The sequence below is a fragment of the Suricata suricatta genome, chromosome 5 (assembly GCF_006229205.1).
Source record: "Suricata suricatta isolate VVHF042 chromosome 5, meerkat_22Aug2017_6uvM2_HiC, whole genome shotgun sequence".
Classification (NCBI taxonomy): domain Eukaryota; kingdom Metazoa; phylum Chordata; class Mammalia; order Carnivora; family Herpestidae; genus Suricata; species Suricata suricatta.
Genome location: NC_043704.1, coordinates 132,398,383 through 132,418,965, shown reverse-complemented (window position 1 = coordinate 132,418,965; position 20,583 = coordinate 132,398,383). Strand labels below are relative to the sequence as shown.

At 38.6% G+C, this 20,583-nt stretch overlaps 1 long non-coding RNA gene across 1 annotated transcript; it reads right to left on the bottom strand.

Moving 5' to 3' along the window:
• Nucleotides 1-1,517: 1,517 nt before the first annotated feature.
• On the bottom strand, nucleotides 1,518-20,541 carry LOC115292316. The gene is made up of 4 exons (XR_003908927.1): nucleotides 20,446-20,541; nucleotides 10,696-10,767; nucleotides 3,543-3,605; nucleotides 1,518-2,142 (listed from the first exon to the last, which is right to left on the bottom strand). It is a non-coding gene; the product is annotated as an uncharacterized LOC115292316 (long non-coding RNA).
• Between the last annotated feature and the right edge of the window lie 42 nt (nucleotides 20,542-20,583).

Here is a 20,583-nt window from a genome sequence, read left to right as displayed (position 1 = left end):
TTCTGCTCCTTCCCAGGTCTGGTTGATCCAGTTTCAGTACAGAATCTGGCCGACCTGGACATTTGCCAGATTAAAGCCAAGAAATTCTCTAAGCTCCCCACCAGCGCTACCGTTTCTTACCCAGGGCTCACGGGATCTTCTAACGTGCTCTTTCTCAACTCCTGTGCCCGCAGATCGCCTGGGGCTCTCACTCTCCTGCAGGCCTGATCCTGTAGGCTTAGTGTGGGCCTGAGAAGCTGCATTTCTAACAAGCTCCCAGGCGAGACTGATGTTGCCAGTCTGTGGACAATATGTTGAGAAACAAAGTGTAGAGCAGTGACTTTTCTGCTTTCACCTGGTCTTCAACACAGGTGAGGGAGCATCTCTGTAGGGTGACCAACTGCCTTGGTTTGTCAGGGATTGCCCTGAACATCCTGTGTGGTGGGCAACCCCAGATGATTGGTCATCGGAGCAGTCCTACTCTGAGAAGTCCTCATCCTTCTTCTCCCCACTGCCTCCCCACCTACGCTTGTATTTTGAGCTTTTAGACTCTTTCTTAAGCTGTGTCCCCTTGAGGCTCTTGCATTTCTCCTCGACCCAAGGCCCTCCCCTTTGGCAGACCTGTCTTCACCAGCCCTAAATACAGAGCTGCGTTTTCAGCCAGGGCAGCTACGTGGGCCAGTCTTAAGAAGAGCTGCCCATTTATCTTGGTCTGGAAGCTTCCATTTGATGTTTCCTCAGAGCTGGTCAGGACTAAGAGGCCTCTCCAAGATCAGTTAGGACCAAATTTGACGGTTGGCTCAACATTCTCATCCCACCCGGTGTCTGCGGACCAAGCAGGTTTCTCCAGCGCCTGGGAGCAATGCCTGCTCTGCTCCGCCTCTTAGCTGATGATGCGGATATCATCAGGAAGTAGGAAAACTCAAAATCTGTCCCTCTGGGGCTGGGCAAACACAATGTGTCTTCCAGTGTCTCCAGTGGTCCTTCTTATCCTGAAGCCATAAATTCTTCCAGGGGACGCTCCATGCCTCATCATCCTAGAAATACAGGTCTGATGACATCCACCCACAGCTAAAAACCTTCACTGACACTGAATTTACAGCAGGATAATTTCCAAAGTCCCCGTGTTAGTACAAAGTAATGGTTCTCAAAACTTTACTTGGCAGCAGAACGCTCTACAGGGATTGCTGGAACACAGAATGCTGGTCCCTGACTTTCAGACTCAGTAGGAGGCCTGCTGGGGGACCAGGAACTTGCATTTCTAATTAGTTCCCAGATGATACTAACGCTGCTAATGCTGCTGGTCCACAGACCATTCTCTGAGAACACCGCATCCATCCATCCAGCTATGGGTTATACTCCTAACACCCAGCTATACTGCATATTTTCAAAGACAACCCTTTATTCCTCATTCATGTTGTACGGTTTCCTTCTCTGTGTCTTTGTTTTGTTTCATCCATTTACTTAATCATTTATTTGCTCACTTATTGTCACAGTCGGCTCAGGCTGCTATAACAGAATACCAGAGACTGGGCGGCTTAAGCAACAGACATTTATTTTTCCACAGTTCTGGAGGCTGGGAAGTCCAAGATCAAGGTATCGGTAGATTCAGTTCTTGGTGAGGGCCCTCCTCTTGGCTTGAACATGGCTGCCTTCTCGCTGTGTCCGCAGGTGGTGGAGAGGAAGTGCTGTGTCTCCTCTTCTTGGAAAGGCACTAACTCCATCATGGAGCTCCGCCCTCATGACCTCATATAAACCTAATCACCTCCCAAAGGCCCCACCTCCTAAAACTATCACACTGGGGTTTGGGATTTCAACATATGAGTTTGGAGGTGGGGCGAGGACACAGACATTTAGTCTATAACATTCATGAGTTCGTTCCTTCAATCAATGGTTCATTGTTTTATCAAAACCTACCCCTCTTTACTGATGTATAGTTGGCAAGTAAAAATTGTAAATACTTAAGGTTTACAGTGTGATTTTTTTATATATATATATATTTCAAACTTTCTTCTAAAGAGCAACATACCTGGCCCTGTCAAATCCTCTCATGGAGTTTATGGTACAAGGGAGAGAAAAAATTTACCCGTTTCATTCACAGAGTGCTCCAGGGTTTCCAAAGAGATCTCACATGCAAGCTCACCTCTGACCTTCTTCAGACCCCTGAAAGACCAACGGGCAGGATTATTTCACACATTTCACAGACAAAGAAATTCAAATCGGGGAGTAGTTCATCCAAGGTATTGCCAACCTAGGTTTTTCCAGATCAGTGTCTTTTCTATCCAATCACATTCCTTTGGTTTTGGCTCATTGTATCCCCCTGTCCCTACTGTCTGAATTGTACCCCTTCTTTAAACCCAAGTCTGTCACTACCTTTTCCATGAAGCCTTCCCTGATAAGCCCAGATCAAATAATTTCTCCTTCTAATAAATGAAGATAATACTTTGTTTCCTTAATGGCATTTAATACACACATACATACAACCTCTTTCTAGACCCCAATCACCATGAGAATAGAATGGATACTTCATTCTCCTTTTTGTTTCCCATAGCACTTACGTCTTAGCTTATAAGTAGATGCTCATTAAGGCTCTGAGAAAGGAGTAAAAGAAATGAAAGTTGGAGAGATGAAAATTCCATTTATTTTCCAAGCCAGTGATTATACTTATAAAGTAATCAATGAAGAATAATATATTGGAAGATGAAAGCAGAGTTCTGTTTTATGTCTTTATTTTCTATCTAAAGAAACAGTGGTCGGGAGGGCTGGCATTCCTGAAGTGATTGCTAGGTGTCAGGTGTTTTGTGTTATAACAGTTTGCCATCATAACCTACCAGATTAATACCATCACTCCCATTTTCAAGTGGAGACACTGAAGCCCAGAACTGCTTAGAAATTTTCCCAAATTCAGAGACGGAAGGCATGTTAGATACAGGACTGATCTCAATTCCTTTAGCTCATGTGGCAATATGAACACTTGAAGTCGCCTCCAATTATACTATGACAGTAAGAAATTCCAGCATTTATCTACAGGAGAAATTAATTCACTGTATCGTAATAATCTTGGGGTCATCTTTCAGTAACATAATCTCTCACCTTATTATTGACTTGCCATCGATTCACCATTTGCTGGTTGAATCTTTTGATTTACTTTTGCAAAAGGGGAAAGGAATTTCACTATTACCATGCTCTGCTCCTCCTTCATGTGACCAGTCATCACTAATTGTGAAATGCTGGCCTGTGATTTAGACAGTAAATGTCTTAACAAGTACGCCTGTGTCAGAACATTATTAGGAAAGCGGTTGGCAAAAGTTTGGGGTTAACCCTGGAACAAAGTCGGGAGGGGGGTAGATAAATCCAGTTCCATGAATAACCCCAAAAGGAATAATAACTTTAGCAGCAATGTAAAACTCAGACTCTATTAAAGCAATTTGTTAGACATTTACCGTAACAGAGAGCTGAGAATTCTTAAGAAAGTTTAAGCAAAGGACACGGCCAATGAACATCATGGGGCCTTGACAGAGGCAAGGAAGAGACAGACGACACTCAGGAAATAGCCGACTCACCTAGGAGGGTTCACACCTGGGTTTTGTAGCCACAGTCTTACAAGAGCAGACACTTGCAATGTCCTGAAAACCAGAGACACACATCAAAGGTGATTATTCTCACAAATGTGTGAAATACCAATCTGCATCCTTTCCTCTTACAGGTAATGCAATATTCTAGCTGGCAAGCACCTGTTAATTTTTAACTGGCAGGGGTTATTGCAAGGTCTTATCATTTCATTAGCCATTAAGACAGCTAACAGTAAATCTTGGCATCGAATGGATCTTTTTTCTCCTTATACAATTTCAATGAAACTGTTTTAAGGAATGAGGAAATTCTATAAAAATTTTCCAAATGTTTTGAATCTGTTAAGTGGAAAAAAGTTTTGAAGCACATTTTCAGGCCCCTTGGGGTGTTCAATTCAGAAAAATCAAATTACAACACGTGTCCTATTTCTTAAACAGCTTTCTGTTGTTACCTGGACTGTCAGATCAGGGAGCTGGTAAAACGTCATTCATAGAGAGAAGGGTAAAAATTGGGGAAATAGATAAACATTTTCTCTAATTCACTGCTGATGATGTTCATGTAATATTGGATCCAGGGGCCACCTCAGTCACTCTTTTTTTTTTTAAATATTTTATTTATTTTTGATACAGAGAGAGACAGAGTATGAGAGGGGGAGGGGCAGAGAGAGAAGGAGACACAGAATCTGAAGCAGGCTCCAGGCTCTGAGCTAGCGTCAGCACAGAGCCTGATGCGGGGCTGGAACCCACGAACGTGAGATCTGACCTGAGCTGCACCGGAGGCTTAACCGACTGAGCCACCCAGGCGCCCCCTCAGTCACTCTTGTACATGTGTCAGAGACACAACAGAAGCAGGGAGGCTAAACTTCTCTAAAATAAAATATGTGTCAGACATTTGATTATCACTGCTTCTTGGAAAGTGTTCAGAATTGTCTCCTCAGCCAAAGGTTCTTCGTTCCTAGACACCTCTGCATTGGGGAATTCATAGTAAGGACAAAGATCTCTATACAGAAAGAAAACCTGCTGCTAATGTACGTGCCTAACAAAGGACTGGTGGGGGGAACGTGTCATTCTGTCTGGTCACTCAGGGTCTAAAACAATGAGGCCTGTTTGTAGAATAACAATAACAATACTAGATCATGCTTACATACTTCACTTTCAGTTTCACTGTTCTAAATACATTTTAAGCACATTTAATCATTACAATCACCCTATGAGATAGGTACTGTAATTATCCTTATTTTATAGGATAAACTTAGAAACTAAGAAACAAAAGTTCAACAACCTGCCCAAGGTCACACACCTAGTAAGTGGTGACACAGTAGTCTGATTATAGAGCCTGGGCTCTTACCCAATAAACTCTACTGCTTTTAATATATAGATAATGGTATTTTATATATGAAGCATTATATATATAAAACACATTAAATTTTTGAAAAAATGAAGAATGGAAGAAGAGAAAAGGAAAACTAGTGCTGCTAACCTCACATAATTGTTATTAGCCTTTGGGGATATTTGCTTTCAATCATATTTGGACATATATTTTTTATTTGGTGTAGTTCTAGGATTTTAATATTTTTTTCTCTTTATATTATATCAGAAGTATTTCCCACGTTGCTAAAAGTGTTTGTGATGCTCATGTTTAATACCTGCACAATATTACATAGACTGGGTATATTACTTATTTGGCATGTGTCCAGTTCTTAGCTATCTAGGTTGCTTCCAGCAGCCCAGGGCAGGTTCAACGGTGGCTGTGGAGGCAGGCAGCCTGATTCAAATGTTTGTTTCTCTACTCACTAGCTCCATAATCTTGAGCAAGCTACTTGACCTCTCAAGGTTTCACTGTTCTCATCTGTAAAATGAGGATATTAGTGGTAACAGCCTCCACTTCCTTGGACTTTTTGTGAGGATTAACTGCATAGATTGAAGTAAAGCACTTAAAACATTGGACACTGTGATTAGTACAATGAATAAGTCTGTAGTGAACATCTTTATATATAAAACAATTCACATTAAAAAAATTATTTCCAGAGTAGTTATTCCCAGACATAAGATTACTACAAATAAGAAACATACAGATCTTTTAAAAAATATTTCTTTATTTGGGGAAGAGCACAAATCGGGGAAGGGCAGAAAGAGGGGACAGAGGGTCCAACGCAGGCCCTGTGCTGACAGGCTGACAGTAGGGAGCCAAATGTGGGGCTCAAACTCATGAACTGTGAGCTCACGAACTGAGCTGACGTCAGATGCTCAACAGACTGAGCCACCCCAGTGCTCCTCTTTTTTTGTTCTAATATCTGATTTACATTGCCAAAGCATTTCCAAAAAGTGTTACACAGATTTATATGCCACCAGTTATGTAAGAAGAAACTATTTTTCAGTGTACCTTGCTAACTCTGGGTACTAACATTAAATTTTCTATTGCTTTGCTTTCCAGGCCACCAATCTGTTCTTCAGCTCTTTCTAATCTGTTCTTAAACTCATCCATTGAATTTTTAATTTGTCAGTTTATTTCTTAGTTCCATAATTTCCATTTGGTTTTTATTTCATTATCAATAATACACAGAAATTCCCTATCTGCTCATCTAATTTTGTTAATTTATTAATTACAGATATTTTAAAATCTGTTATCACGTCTACAGGTATGGCTGATAATTTTATCGCCAGACATTGTGTATGAAAAATTGTAAAGATAATTTGAGCCTTTGGGTGATCATATCTTTGTCAAGTGGTGTTTTACCTCAGCTTCTAACAGGTAGTTATATAAGTGAGTTCTCTCTTGGATTGCCTACTCTCTGGGGTTTTGGCTTCTCAAATGCTCTCCACCTTGAAGCTCCAAGATGCTTTTAAATAAATATTTGCTGGATTTTATCCAGGTTTTCCACTTTCTCTAGAGGATAAATTTACCTAAATGAAAATCATCGGTACCAGCTGAGAATGTAAATCCTTGATATTAATTTTAAAATAATTGATTAGACCTAAATACAGCTTATTTTTGTTTTAGTATATATCCACTTGATTATTAGTAAGGCTTAATGTTTTTATGTTTGCAAACATGTTATATTTCATCTTTTGTGAAATGTGATTTTAGTCTTATCTCCTATATTGGCTAAATAGGATTCTATTCTTATCTCATGTATTAGTTCTCAGTTGTGGAGTGTGTATGAGCTTCTGTTAGTAATATAGTATTAACCCTTTTGTTGTGTTGAAATAATTGTACCTCGCCTACTGTTTGTTCATTTTGTTGCTGTCTTTATATAACCAAATCTATTTTATTTTTCACTTCACAATTTGTTATGTATTCTAAATCTTTAAAAACAAGTCCCTTTAGATTTCTTATGGTTCAAGTGTTGCTATTTTGTGTATCATGAGTATATAAATTGTTTTTTTTCAAATAGTTAATCAGTCCATATGCTATAAAATATTTTCTCTTTCCATTGATTTGTGTTCTAACATTACCACATATTTTATTATATAATTTTTAACCACTTATTTTGCCTAACTAATCTATTTTGGTGCCAGTATCACATGGTTTTAGTTATTATAACTTTATAATATATTTTCATATTTGATGAGACTAGTCTGTCCTCCTTACTTTTCTTTCTCAGAAATGACTTATACTATTCTTACCTACTTTCTTTTCCAGATTTATGTCAAAACCAAGTTCCTCTCACCATTACCTCAAAACGTGAAAAACAGAAGAGACATGGCTAGATTCCACATTAAATCTATACTTTGGAAATAATTAACAATTTTAAAATGTTATCTTTTTAAAATCAGAAACCAATCTTTTGATTAACCTAATACTTTTATAGCTCTCAGTTTTATCTAGATAGGTGACATATTTCTGTTTAAACTCAGAGTTTTATATACCTTGTTGCTCTTATAAATCTCTTAGAGGTTTATGTTTAAGCTAAAGGTTGCTAATATTTAGAAATATGTTTATGTTAGGAGTCATACGTCTGCCGAGATTTCACTAATTTAGTAGGTCTATACACATTTTTGTTCACTTCTTTGGGTTTTCAAGCTATAAAAATATTTTTCCTGTCATAATCATAATGTATATTTTTTCACTCCTTGTAGTTCTTTTTTCTTTAGCATGTGTTATTATATTGGTTAGGTCTTTAAAAATAATGTTTAATAACAATTATTATGGCAGAACCACTATACCAACTTCTACCTCACCTAGTTTTTAAACGTGTATTTCTAGTATTTTTATATTAATTTTGGCTATTGGTTAAAAAACTTTATTATCATGTTAATAATAGTTTATTTTTTCTTTTTATCATTTTATCAGAAATAAGTGTTAAGTTTTATCCAACACGTCAAGAAGCAATCTATCATAATAATCATTTACGTCTTATTTAATTTGCCCATATGAAATATGTCATTAGTTTAAGTTTCTAACTTTGTAAACTTTTGCCCTGCTCCTTGGGTCCGCATTATTTTCACTGTTTTGCTATGATGGAGCTCCACTGAGTCTTTAAAAAGTACATTAAAGGGTCACCTGGGGGGCTCAGTCGGTTAAGCCTCCGACTTCGGCTCAGGTCACGATCTCACGGTTCGTGGGTTCGAGCCCCATGTTGGGCTCTGTGCTGACAGCTCAGAGCCTGGAGCCTGCTTCGGATTCTGTGTCTCCCACTCTCTCTGTTCCTCCCCTACTCATGCTGTGTTTCTCTCTGTCTCAATAATAAACATAAAAAATATATTTTTAACAAAAAGCACATTAAATCATTTTATGTTTATAGTCATTTAATGCCTTATTTTTCAGTGTCATTATCCCTTTACTAATATTATATTAATAATTATTATAAAGTAGTCCCTTTTGTAATTCTGCTCTTGCTTTATCTGATTTAGATGTGAGCGTGTTAGGCTGCAAAATCTTTGCCCTTTTCAAAAGTATTTCCATGTCATTTTTCTTTAAGTATGACTCTATTAAACACCACCAAATCATAGGACTTTCATTTTAATTTAATGTGAAGATCTTTCCATTTGAATAAAGAAATTTAAGACATTTATACTTGTCATAATTTTTAAGCTTGACTGAACTTGTTTTATATTTTCTTCTTTGCAATAATTCCTTATTGTTTCCTTTCCATTTTGTCTTTTGGAGTGTTTTGTTTATTTTTATCTTCTACAAATATTTTTCTTCCCACCCAACTAGTATCTATTTGAAATTATTCATGACTAGCCTAAATACATTCTTATCTAAAGATTTAAAACTAAAGCAGCAACTTCTAATGCTTCTCCACCTTCTTTTTTCACATTGTGGTTATTACTAACAGACTCTTCATTTAAAAATTTAAAAAACCTTTTAGTACTATTTTATTGAAAACATTGCTCCCTTAGTAAAAAAAAAAAAAATCTAGTCATCAACATCGATTTAATTCATTTCAATTTTGACTATATTTATTCATTTATCACTTTGTCTTCACCTTCAATGCTTTGTTAAGACTAAGCTTTTTCCTGAAATTTCCCATTCTTGATTTTTTATATATCTGACCACTGAGTGATCTGGTTGATATTTCTTTGCAATTTTTGCAGTAAGTACACTTTGTTGTAATAATTTATAACACCTTCCCAAATTAAAAATGTTCTTCTGTTGCTTTTATGTATGAGCCAATAATTGGGTAGGCATAAAAGTTAAAGAATCAAACCTGTTTTACTTAAAATTATGTAAAATTTTACCTATGGTCTTAAAAAAGCTCTAGTTCTGTAAAAGAAATATGAAGACAAATGACAAAAGTATGTTTTCTTAGGTACTTGCAGAAATTTTGTTTGTTCTAAAAATTTAAAGATTTACCAGGCTATGACAAGGCATTTATCTCTACTTCATTTGTTCAAAAGAAATCTTAACAATGTTAGTGCCGTTTTATATAGAAAAAATTATAAACTTTGATTTTTACTTCTCATCCACATGCTCTATTTTCAGGGGAAACACCCATTATTTTATTCTTAAATATCAGAAACATTTATCTAATACTAATAGCATATACTGTGTGTTAAGCCCTCTGTTAGGGGTGGGGTCACAATAATAAAATGTTTATTGCTCTCAAGGAGCTTACATTTTAAGTTAAATCTCCAAAATTTGTCTATCCAATTTCCTCTTACCCTTTTAACACTTTTTCATTTCTTTTGGATGTTCAGACTAGTTATGAAGTTCTTCTATATCTCTAATTTCTATTTATGCAAATAGAAATTTTACTTCCTGAATTTTTCATTTATTCACAATTTACCCTTATTTTTACTTGTTCTTGTTTAATTAAAAATACAGTCCATCCCACTCTATTGTTATAATTACATTCCTAAAAAGCCTCATATTATCAGAAGGTTATTATAAAAACAATTATTTCAAGGAGAAAAGGGGCTGGGGCTAAGTAGTTTCAAATGCAATAAGATATTTATGCAATAAGATAAATTACTGCCCTAATTTCAATAATAAATGTGTTTTTATGTTTCTAAGTGTTTGAAACTCAAATTGGAACTAATAAATTGGTCTACCAAGACCAGTAAATACGATTCTCAATATTACTGACCAAGTAATGGAAGACTTACAACATAAAATAAAACTAGATCTTAGACAATGGGTCACTAGGACCCATAAATAAATAAATTATATTACAGTTTGCAACTCTCCAAGGTAAAGAAAAATCTATAACACCAATTGATCAACCAGCCATTCAAGCAAATCTATTTCAAATATTTTTATGTGGGAACTGCATTTCTACATAAATAACTATAGTTTTCAATACGCCATCATGTCAAAACTAATCATAGCAAGTACAACGCAAGTGATATATCTTAATGTAGCCATGATGTTATCTCCAATTCTATCTATAAAACCACAGGAAGTGGGAGAAATGATCGAACTTGTGTACGGAAACAGCCAGTTTCTGGTATGCTTCATGTGTTGGGATATGTTCTTTGCTCTATATCCAAAAACTGCAAGGAGAGCCAACAAAGTGGGAGCCTATGGGGAGAAGACCCCATGTCCTCAGCCCATTTCCACAAAATTTCCCGTTTCCTACAGGGGAAAGAGTCAGCTTCCAGAATATTTCAAGTCATTGGTGCATAAGGCCCAACAAGCCACTGAAGGGAGGTTTTCCGTTTGACCACTAAAATGCAGAAATGTAATTCTGGCCAGGAATACCTTTCATTCTGCTAGCACAGGAAACTCCCTCCAAAGTGTGTCAGGCCCAGCAGCACAGAAGGTCACAGGAGCCTGTTAGAGAGTAAATTGGAATTGATAAAGTAGACTCTTCATTCCTTCCAGTCTCTAGAATATCTTATTTCCTGTATTTTTATTGTTGATTTATAAAATTCTTTCTCAGGTGGTTCTAAATCCTTTAAAAAAGTAATTCACTGGAAGAATGTTCACATACTGCAACTCATTTGGTGTCTTCCCAGAAGTTCCCCAAATTGGAATCTTAAAATATGCATATTGGGATGAAAAAACAGCTTAAAAACAGTTTTGTTAAATGTCTGTTTTTTTAATTCAATGAATGATTTTAAAAATTAGCTTCATTGTTTTTTAATTTACCATCTGTTAACTCAATAAATATGAGTTCTTAAAGTTAACCTAATTGTCTTGGAATTTGCTGTTTTTGAAGCTGATTAAAGTTATTTAAATTAATTTTATTGTATATCCAGACTAGAACAAAGCATGTCTGCATTTGAATAGATCTTGGCTAATAATTTACAAATAAATGTGACCATTTTAAACATGAACTAATTTTGTTTACGGTCCTTAATATATATCAGTCAACTCGTAGAGAGGCAGAGATGCCAATATTAGGTACTCAAAGGGATAGTGTACCAATACACCAAAACTAGTGCTCATTAAAAACTGACCAAATACACAATTCCATGAACTCTGTCTTTGGTCAAGTAAAGAGAAAATGTAGAGAGAACATCATCTGGAATGCTATTTCTTTTCAACCTACATTCCCATGGATAAAAGGAGTCTCTATGTTTCCTAAATATCATTCTGCCTCCGGTCACAGTTATTAGACTAAGGGTGGTCACCGGATCCAAGTGAGCCAATCAGACTTCTCCCTAAGAACTGTGAATGACAGAACAGTGGGCCTTTCTCTGGGTAGTTTGACTGTCACACCTATACTCAAGAACAACTGGCAACCATGATCTGCTATGTAACCGAGGAAAGGAAGGAGCTGTGTTGCCATGAGAAAGAGAAAAAATATGGAGAGAGAGAGGATTGACTGGGTTCCCTGTGGCACTTCAGTACATCTATTCCTGAAACCCCACTGCATCCCTGACTCTGGACTCCAGGAAAAGCCCCAGTGTACTTTTCCCTTTTTGCTTAAGCTCATAGAGTCAGCTTCTATCACTTACAAGTCAACTTGAACTAATGCACAGGAGAGAAAACATCACTGGTGGTAATGATTGTTCAATCATGGATCTTTAGGCTTTCCTCATCCCCCTGCTTTTCTTCAGGTGAAAAGTTTTTAATTTTAACATGTAACTTAGCTCATCTTTCTTTTATTGGTTATGGTTTTTATGGCTTAACTAAGAAACTTTTGTCTATCTCCAAGTTATGTTTTCCTCTAAAAGCTTTATGTTTTTAACTTCCACATTTAGGTCTACAATCCACTGTCAATGAATTTTTTGTATATGGTGTGAGGTAGGGATCAAGGTTTTTTTGTTTGTTTGTCTGCTTTCTTCTGCATGGATATCTAGTTATTCTAACACCATTTATTGAAAATATTTTGTGTGTGGGGTTGCTTTAGTGGAGGTGATAGTTGGGGGGTGGGGCCATGTGAAGCCATCTGAAAGTAATGACTCAATACTACAATACTGAAGCAAACTTATTTTATTTTATTGACTTTATTAATGAGGTTAAGAAAATCATAGTAACTTTCACACTTAACAAAAGAATGAGTTAATAATTCATTCATCAGAACTCACTTCTTCTATAAATTTCCAGGTTAATATACCTAAAACTTATCTCATGACTAATAGTCAAGTCAGCTTCCTGTTCCATGCTGTTGCCAGCTGACCCCTTTCCATTGTCTGTATAATGTGCATCCGTTTATGTTCCAAACATTAAAAGGAGCCAGGCATGCTGAGATCTAGGCTAGACTGTATCTCTTAGATGGAACAAATTACATATGTCCAAGAATACTAAATAAAACAAAACTGATAACCAAGTCAAGGCAGGATTCAACTGCTGGTCCTGTCTGTCTGTCCCTCGTCTGTGTAGCATACCTGGGACTCTTATTGTCCTTTCAATTGTATAAGCCAACTTCCAAGTTGTCTCATGGAGATCCAAAAGAAATAATATTATTGTATGTTTCAGATAACCTCAAAACACAATATCAAAATCCATTGATTCCCAATGTGCAAGTCACAGATGACCTGCATACAAATCATCTTCATAGTGCACATAGAAAATCTTTAACATTTGCCAAAACCTCTGGGGTCAAAGTATGGAACAACTGGCTCAGGCACTCTGAGCATCCTAAGTCCTTCCCAGACCCTTGTGGGTCACCTTTAAGCTGAAAGCTTCAATAACTTGGCACACCGGTTATACTTTTGCCATAGCAGTTGGCTCTTTCTCATCTAAGTACTTGTAAAAAATGTACAATAGTGGATGGAAATCTATAGGTTTGGCCAATAATCATTCCCTATTTCTGGAAAACTGACCCCCAATTTATCTTGGAGAACAGTACCTCCTCCACTCCCAGCCTATGCGATTTGGGTAGGGTGGGTGCACTCCTAAAATCCACGGTCCGCACTTGACCCAAAGCTGGTGAGTTAAAGAAACACAGCTCCTGACCAGGGTGATAAATGCAGGTAAGAGTACATGATGCAAGTTGATCCAGACACAGTCAGGTCTAGTTCTTTTGCTAGAAACTAAGAAAGAGGAGTGCTCTTTTGTTGGAGTTTCTAGGTCAGAAGAATGGAAGCTAGAAGGGACTAGCATACTATAGTAAAGGGAAAACGAGACTAAGAATGAAGTTAAAACAGAAGTTGACACAGAAGAAAGGAGAAGCAAGAGATAGTTGGTGATATTATTTAAGCAGGTTGATCTCATTATGCCTAAGACACTCCTTACACTGTATTTTCCAGTTTGTGTGTGTGTGTGTGTGTGTGTGTGTGTGTTCAGGATGGGTGGAAAATAAAAAGTGAAACAAAACTTTCATTTATTATTTGGATTTCTGTATCCCCACTTATTTCTACCAAATCGAAATTAATGAGCATGAAGCCAAGGTATATGCATTTTAAATAGGCATCCCATTTAATTCCTATACACACTAAAGTGTGAGATCAGCTGGTATATGGGAATTAGGAGTGAGAAGAACAAAGGTCCCCACCCTGCTGTTGTCACCAACAAACTAGTGGGTTAGTTATGGAATCTGAACTCTTCTTCCTGGTGACTTGATTTCCCCAAGGTCATGCTCTAATACTTTTTTCCTGCTCCAACACACTTTTCATCTAAAATGTAAACATTTACTAATGGCGAAGATTCTACATTCAGGCAGCATTCATGGCATATAGAAACGGAAGCCGCTTTAACAATGTTAAGATAAATGTTATGAGTGAATATGTTCTGGACTTTGCAAACATTTCCACAACAGTTAATAGAAGAGAGAAAGCATTCCATGGTATGTGTGGTTTTAATAGAAAAATTATTTCTTCCAAAATCCTTCAGTAAAAAATAAATATTCCAGAAATAGAGGCCATTAATTACTCTCTGGCTTTGGCTTTGAGTTCCCTTAGCATAGCGGCAAGTCACCCAGGAGGTACTTGCTGCTCTCTACCCCACTTACATTCCAGTCAGTTCATTTCTTTGTTTACATCTCAGGATTTCCTCTGTATTAGGATAATAGTGACAATAACAACAGTAGCAAAAGGAAACAGGATTAGTCTCTATTGACCACTAGCTGTGTTGATGCACTGGCATTTGCTAACTCAAGGAGGTGAGCACGATTATAATCCCCTCACATACATGAGGAAGTAGAGGCAGAAAGCTGAGAGACTTGGTCAAGGGTATGCAAACAGTAACTAGTTGAACCAGGATTACAATCCAGGCAGTCGGATTATAAGGCTACTTTGCCTATCTATCTATCCATCCATATAGATTAATATAATTTGTATATATATATTTTTTTTTCTCCCCAAAGTTCACTTAAAATATTATAATTTGCTCATGCTGCTTCTCTGGATTCAAAATTCATGGAACACAAAATATGAGTAGATTTTATTGTCCACAAATTATACCTCAAGAAAGTTCAGTTTAAAAATGACAATTCGTAGAGCCAAACTGCTAAGAATTTATAGACTTGATTGCCCAATGAACTGAGTGGTCTTCAGAATACGGATGTGCCCATGGGAACATAACCCACAACCAGTCAGCATACCTTAGGAAGTGTACCTAGTGTTTCTAATATTTAATGGGAGTTAATGAGATTGTGGGGGGATTGGGGACTGCAGAGTGGCAGGTAAGTATGGTTTCAAAGCAAGAAAGAAGCTGGAAACAGTGTTTAGAGGGCTCTTTTTTTTTTTTGAAAAATTAAACATCACTAAGACAGTCATAGGTGCCTGGTTATGGGATGGATTGAACTATAATATACTCCAATGGGTAGTAATAAAGAGTTTGGCCTTCCCCAAAACCTGCATAAGCTATACAAATAGGTCTGGTGTAGTTTTACAGAGCCTGGGAGTACAGACTTGTAGGACCTGGTCCAAGAGACATGTATGTAGCTGGAATTCCTTAGTGGAATCAGTACGATGAGTCCTAGATAAGAGACCTTCTGACGCTGTGCTGATCTTTATGTCCTACTCAAAATGATTTATGCATTTTTAAAGACCAATAACATTTATCACAGACAGATATAGAAAAATTACATATGATCAATATAAGATCCTTGTGCTCTTGAAAAATTAACGGTGTAACAAAGGAAGCAGATAAGAAGCCATCAAAAAAAAAAAAAAAAAGGGCCCTCCTTCTAAAACTTGAACTTTCTTCTTTTTCATTCATTAGCTTTTCAAATATTTATCAGGTGCCTATACACAGGGTAAGTTGCGAACTAAAAAAGGGCAGTGTTATAAAGGGCTTTGCAAGGCCCCTCAAATGATATTATGGAATATCAGCTACAGCCTCCCAGGCTCCAGATTTTTCCTGTCCACTATGCCATCACAGTAATCTTTCTAAATAGGTCTGATGGTGTTACTCCCATCCTTACAACCTTTAACAGCTCCGGCTCCCTTTCTCATGCAGCAGGAGACATTTGACTGATGGGCTTCAAGCTGATTTTGGTCCATGGGCGTGTTTTTTCCCCACATGTGCACTTTAAAATGTGGTTAAGTACTGAGCATTTAAAATTTCAATTTTTCATATAAATTCCAATTAGCAGCTTTTCTTTAACAACTGGAAGATCTGATGTTGGGCATCACTGGCACTGACTATCCCATTTGGACAGAGAATATATTCTCCAGATTGCCATAGTCCCCATCATGGCTGGTGGTCTCAACCTGGTCTGCTTAGCTCACTTATGTCCACGCGTGGCCCCGAGTAGACTAGACGGAAGAGTCTGCAATCCCTGATAGTTGGGATAATGTCTAACCTCTATAGCATGTCTGCAAAATTCTTCACAAATTGTAGCTGCGTGATTTCATTCTTCATGAAGACCTCATGTTCCAAACACACTGTGTTTCTGGTAGTTCCCTAAACAACAAGCTTTGTCATCCGTGGTGCCTTTACTCATATCATTCTCTCTGATTAAAATATCCTCTATCTTCCTTTTCCGACTAGAGAAGCTCACTTACCCTGAGGACTTAGTTCAACTCCTCTATGGAACTTTCCGTAATCTTACCAGAGAGTTATTTGCTTCTTCCCAAGTAGTCCCACAACACTTTGTGCCTCTAGTAGCATCGCAATGACTTTTCTGTTTGTCTGCCCGATTAAAAAAATGTGTTTCCTGAAAAGAACTCTCAATCCTCTCCACATATCCAGTCCTTAATAGAGAGTGTGGCATCAATAAATGAGTATTTATTGAATCAATAAAAAGATGGATAAGTAAATGAATGAATGAATGAATGAATACTTCCAAAAGAATTTTTTTTTGTGTTGCAACATTTTGATGTTTAAAATAAGGGAAGTAACTACTCAAGACAAAATTTCAAAATTTGATAATGATCGTGACATCTTCAGATAACATTTTTTTTCCCAGATAACACTTCTCAAAAGTTCCTGTTCATTGTACCATTTCTCGGAAAACAAGTCTTGAAAAAATAAAATACATATACTATTAGGGAATATATAAACACTGACTTAAAATTGGGCACTGCAATCTGTGGGGGAGGGGTGGGACTAGAATCTTGCACTGGAAGAGAAAAGATGGTGAAAGAAGTCACAGCATGTCTCCCTATAACTTGGTGGCCTCTCTGGCAGTATTTACCCTCAAGAATGGAACATTTGAGCCAGAAAGGAGCAGAAAGGATGACTTACCTAGAGGATAACAGAGCACAAGGGTCCTTAAGAGTATGTTAGCCTTTCAACCTGTGCCCCAGGGCTCTCTACTTTGGGTCACAAGGTAGACTGTACTATCTGGCCTCATTGTGATGATACAGCCCTAGCCAATTAGTTGTAAGTCCAAATGACGTGTGTCATTTCCGGCCACAGAATTTAAATGATCTTTATTTTTGCCACAGCAACATGAAACATTCAAGATGTCAGCCTGGGACCCTGAATGAGGAGGCATGGAACCGGCTGACTTGCAATGGACTCAGCATGACCAAGAAAACAACCTTTGCCATTGTAGGTCACTAAACATTGCAATTGTTTGTTATGCCACCGTAAGATAGACTATCCTGACTAATACAACAGATTTGCTCTGTTTTGCTGCAAGTGGCAGAACTAAGACCAATGGCTGAAGGTTTTAGGGTCTATAGGATTTAGGAGTTTTAGGGTTGAAAGATTTAGCAAAGTCTGCATCGATTTTGTTCAGTGTTTTAGAAGATGGAATAAACTGTACAACGATGGAATGAACTACTTGGGATATTCCTAATTCATATATACAATATACATTGAACTTTACCCCGTGGTATCTATTCTGGAGATAAAATGCTGGCTTTTGGGTAGATAAGTGGTGAATTCCCCTTTATTGGGGGCATTTGCATTGACAGCCCCTGAGGATTTGGCAGACAAAGTACCTTCAAAAATACATTTCAACCTGGGAATGCAGGATGTCTATTTCCTATGGCCTAAAAAAGGAAAAAAATATCTATTTTCTCAAATATGCCTTTGATTCCATCCATTTGCTGTCCACTGGACTGTCTTTTCACATTTTGATGTCATCTTGCCACCAAATTCCTTGCAGGCCAATACTGTTTTATCCCTCCTTTGCATCTTTCTCACACTATTGAGTAAGCAATATTTGTTGTCTATTCTCCTAGGAAAATAATCAGCTTTTGACGTTAGGTCTTATTATTAACATTTGATATGTTTCAGATTTACTTGTCTTTCAACCATTTAAATTAGATTTGGACTTGTTTAAAAAAAAAATCTAGGAGCACAAATGTATTACCCTAATAACTTTCAGGCAAAATACCATTTTCTTCTGGGAAAAAAATCCTTACCCTAGCACCAATGAATTTGTGGCCAATTATTATATTTCATTAACATCTTAATTCAGGGAAACTATTTAATATATTCCTACTATGTGCCAGGGGCAAGGTTTACAAAACAGTCTATCAAGTTATGTTACTTAATTCAGTGTACCCATCATTACATAACTGTTTTATAATAGAGCCTGTGAGCTCTCTGTTCAAGACTATTTAGGGGGAAAAAGCAGATTCATAAGATTGGGGCAAAATGTCCCCATGGTTTAATTCAGGGAGCATATCAAACCTTAAATTCAGGGGGCTTAATTAATAACTCTAGGAAATAAATTTGAGTATGTAAGAGTGTGTAAGAGAGGGAAAAAACAATTCTTTTTTTTGTATTTCAATTTCTGTAAGCTTCATTTCAGCCTTTCAGCCTTTCAGAATTGGAGAATCAGCTGCCTGCTATAAGAAATTGCTAATAAGCAGTAATTTAAAGACTGAGAATACTTCCATTCCAAACCTGATGTCATGCCCAGATGGAGATACTGGTACTAGTGAGGCAATTCAGCATTTTGGTAAATTAAGGCAGGAGGATTTGAGGTCTCTTGGGTCCTATGGATGCATAAAGTGGTGCAGAAAAGAAAACTTATATGTTTTGTTTTTGCCCATGGCACTTATATCTTTTTGCTTTGCTTTTCAGAACTAGGAGTTAAGGTGGGCACTTGCATCTTAGAAATGAGGGGCTAGTTCTCTAAAACAACACTAATGCATAAACTTTTAATATCCTCATGTCTTTGGAATTGTCTCTGCATAAAATAACAATCAACTGAAAAAGACGGACATTCCGGTGAATCCAATACCCACGGATAGGAAAGAACTGGCATATCAGAAAGCAGCATGAGTGTACTACCCTCCTTTATTTAGAAAACACACACACACACACACACACACACACACACACACAAATACAGCACAGTTGATGTGCTGTTACCAGGACTTGAAAGTAGAATCAACCACTGTGTAAAAGATAAAATAAGACTGCACGGATAGGAGGATTTTCCCAGCGTGCTTTATTCATAGACATCTGACAGCAGAGGACCTAACAGAGCTTTTAGGAAAAACTGAATTCTCAGCCCACAGTCACTTTCCAGGAACTTCACTGCAAACAGTGCTCTGCGCTGGCGGGATGGAGATCTTAGCAATCTCCCTCCTGCTTCCATAGTTTCCTTCTCTCTAAATACAATTATGTACGGGGACTTAATGAGAGAGCAAGCCTTGTGTGAAAGAAACTCAGGAAAGTGCAGCTTCTAAAAATACACCGAGGCGGCTCCACAGTCCTTATTGTTACATACTGACGTTTTGCAGTTCAAGCTCTGAACCTAAAAACTACACACACGAAGAGGGGGGGAAAAAAGTAGACCGTTTTTCCTTTCTGCAAACCCCTTAACTTTGAGTAAACAGTAGTAATTTTGTGGTGTCATACTCAATGCAAATTTCCAAAAGACACAAAAGACCTGTTAGCTTCCTTGGCGCTGGGTGGGGGTGAGGGGTGGAGGATGGCAGAAGAGGGGCAAAGCTGATGGAGGTCTCCTTTTTCCTTAGCCTGGGGTCCCGGACCTCCAAGTCGCTGCTCTTGCAGAGGTTTCTGGAGTTTCATTCACCTTTTGGGAAGGTTCCTTTGCCCCTCTCGTCTGCCAGCTCCCTGTCGTGAAATTCTCATCACTTGCCCTCTTTGCTTCCAGCTTTTTGGATAACCTCAGTTTAGGGGTCTCGCCTCAGTGGATTGCAAAGAAGTACAGATGCCGACGGGAGAATACATATTAACCAGGGAGGCAGGGGCGCAACGTGGGGGTCTGCAACACTGCTCCCCTTCTCCTCCCGCCACGTGCTTCTCCGTTGGGGGCATCGCTCCTGGATGGGGTGCTGAAAGGGGCGAAGGTACGGTGGAGGGAGATGGGCAGAGCAGGCTGTAAGGGAAGCAGGCCCCCTAGGAAAGATCTTCTCGACCGAACACTGATAAGAGAAAAAAAATTGGCCCACATGCCCCTAGTGGGGAGCGATACACCCCATGCGGGCTGGCGGTGGGGGGTGGGGGGTGCGTCGGGGCCTCTCACCTGACTTCCTCCTCCGCTGGCACACACACTACAATCACCCGCTTCTGCCCCCCACCCCCCGAAAGGCCAGCCAAACAACGAACAACAAGAGGAAGCCGCAGGCGGCAAGAGGAGGGGTGCGCGTGGTGGGGGCCCGGGAGAGGTGAGGGGGCAGGGTTGGCTGGCGTCGAGAACCGCGCCGCGCACCCCTAGGCGCACTCCCAGGCGCCCACACTTACCCCTAGCGGCTGAGGGTCCGGTCTTCGGCGCCAATCCCAGCGCGCGCCTCTCGCCCGCCCTCGTCCCTCCGGCCCGCCGCCCCCCACACCCCGGCCGGCGCGCTGGGAGGGAGCCTGGGAGCGGCGGCGGCGGCGGCT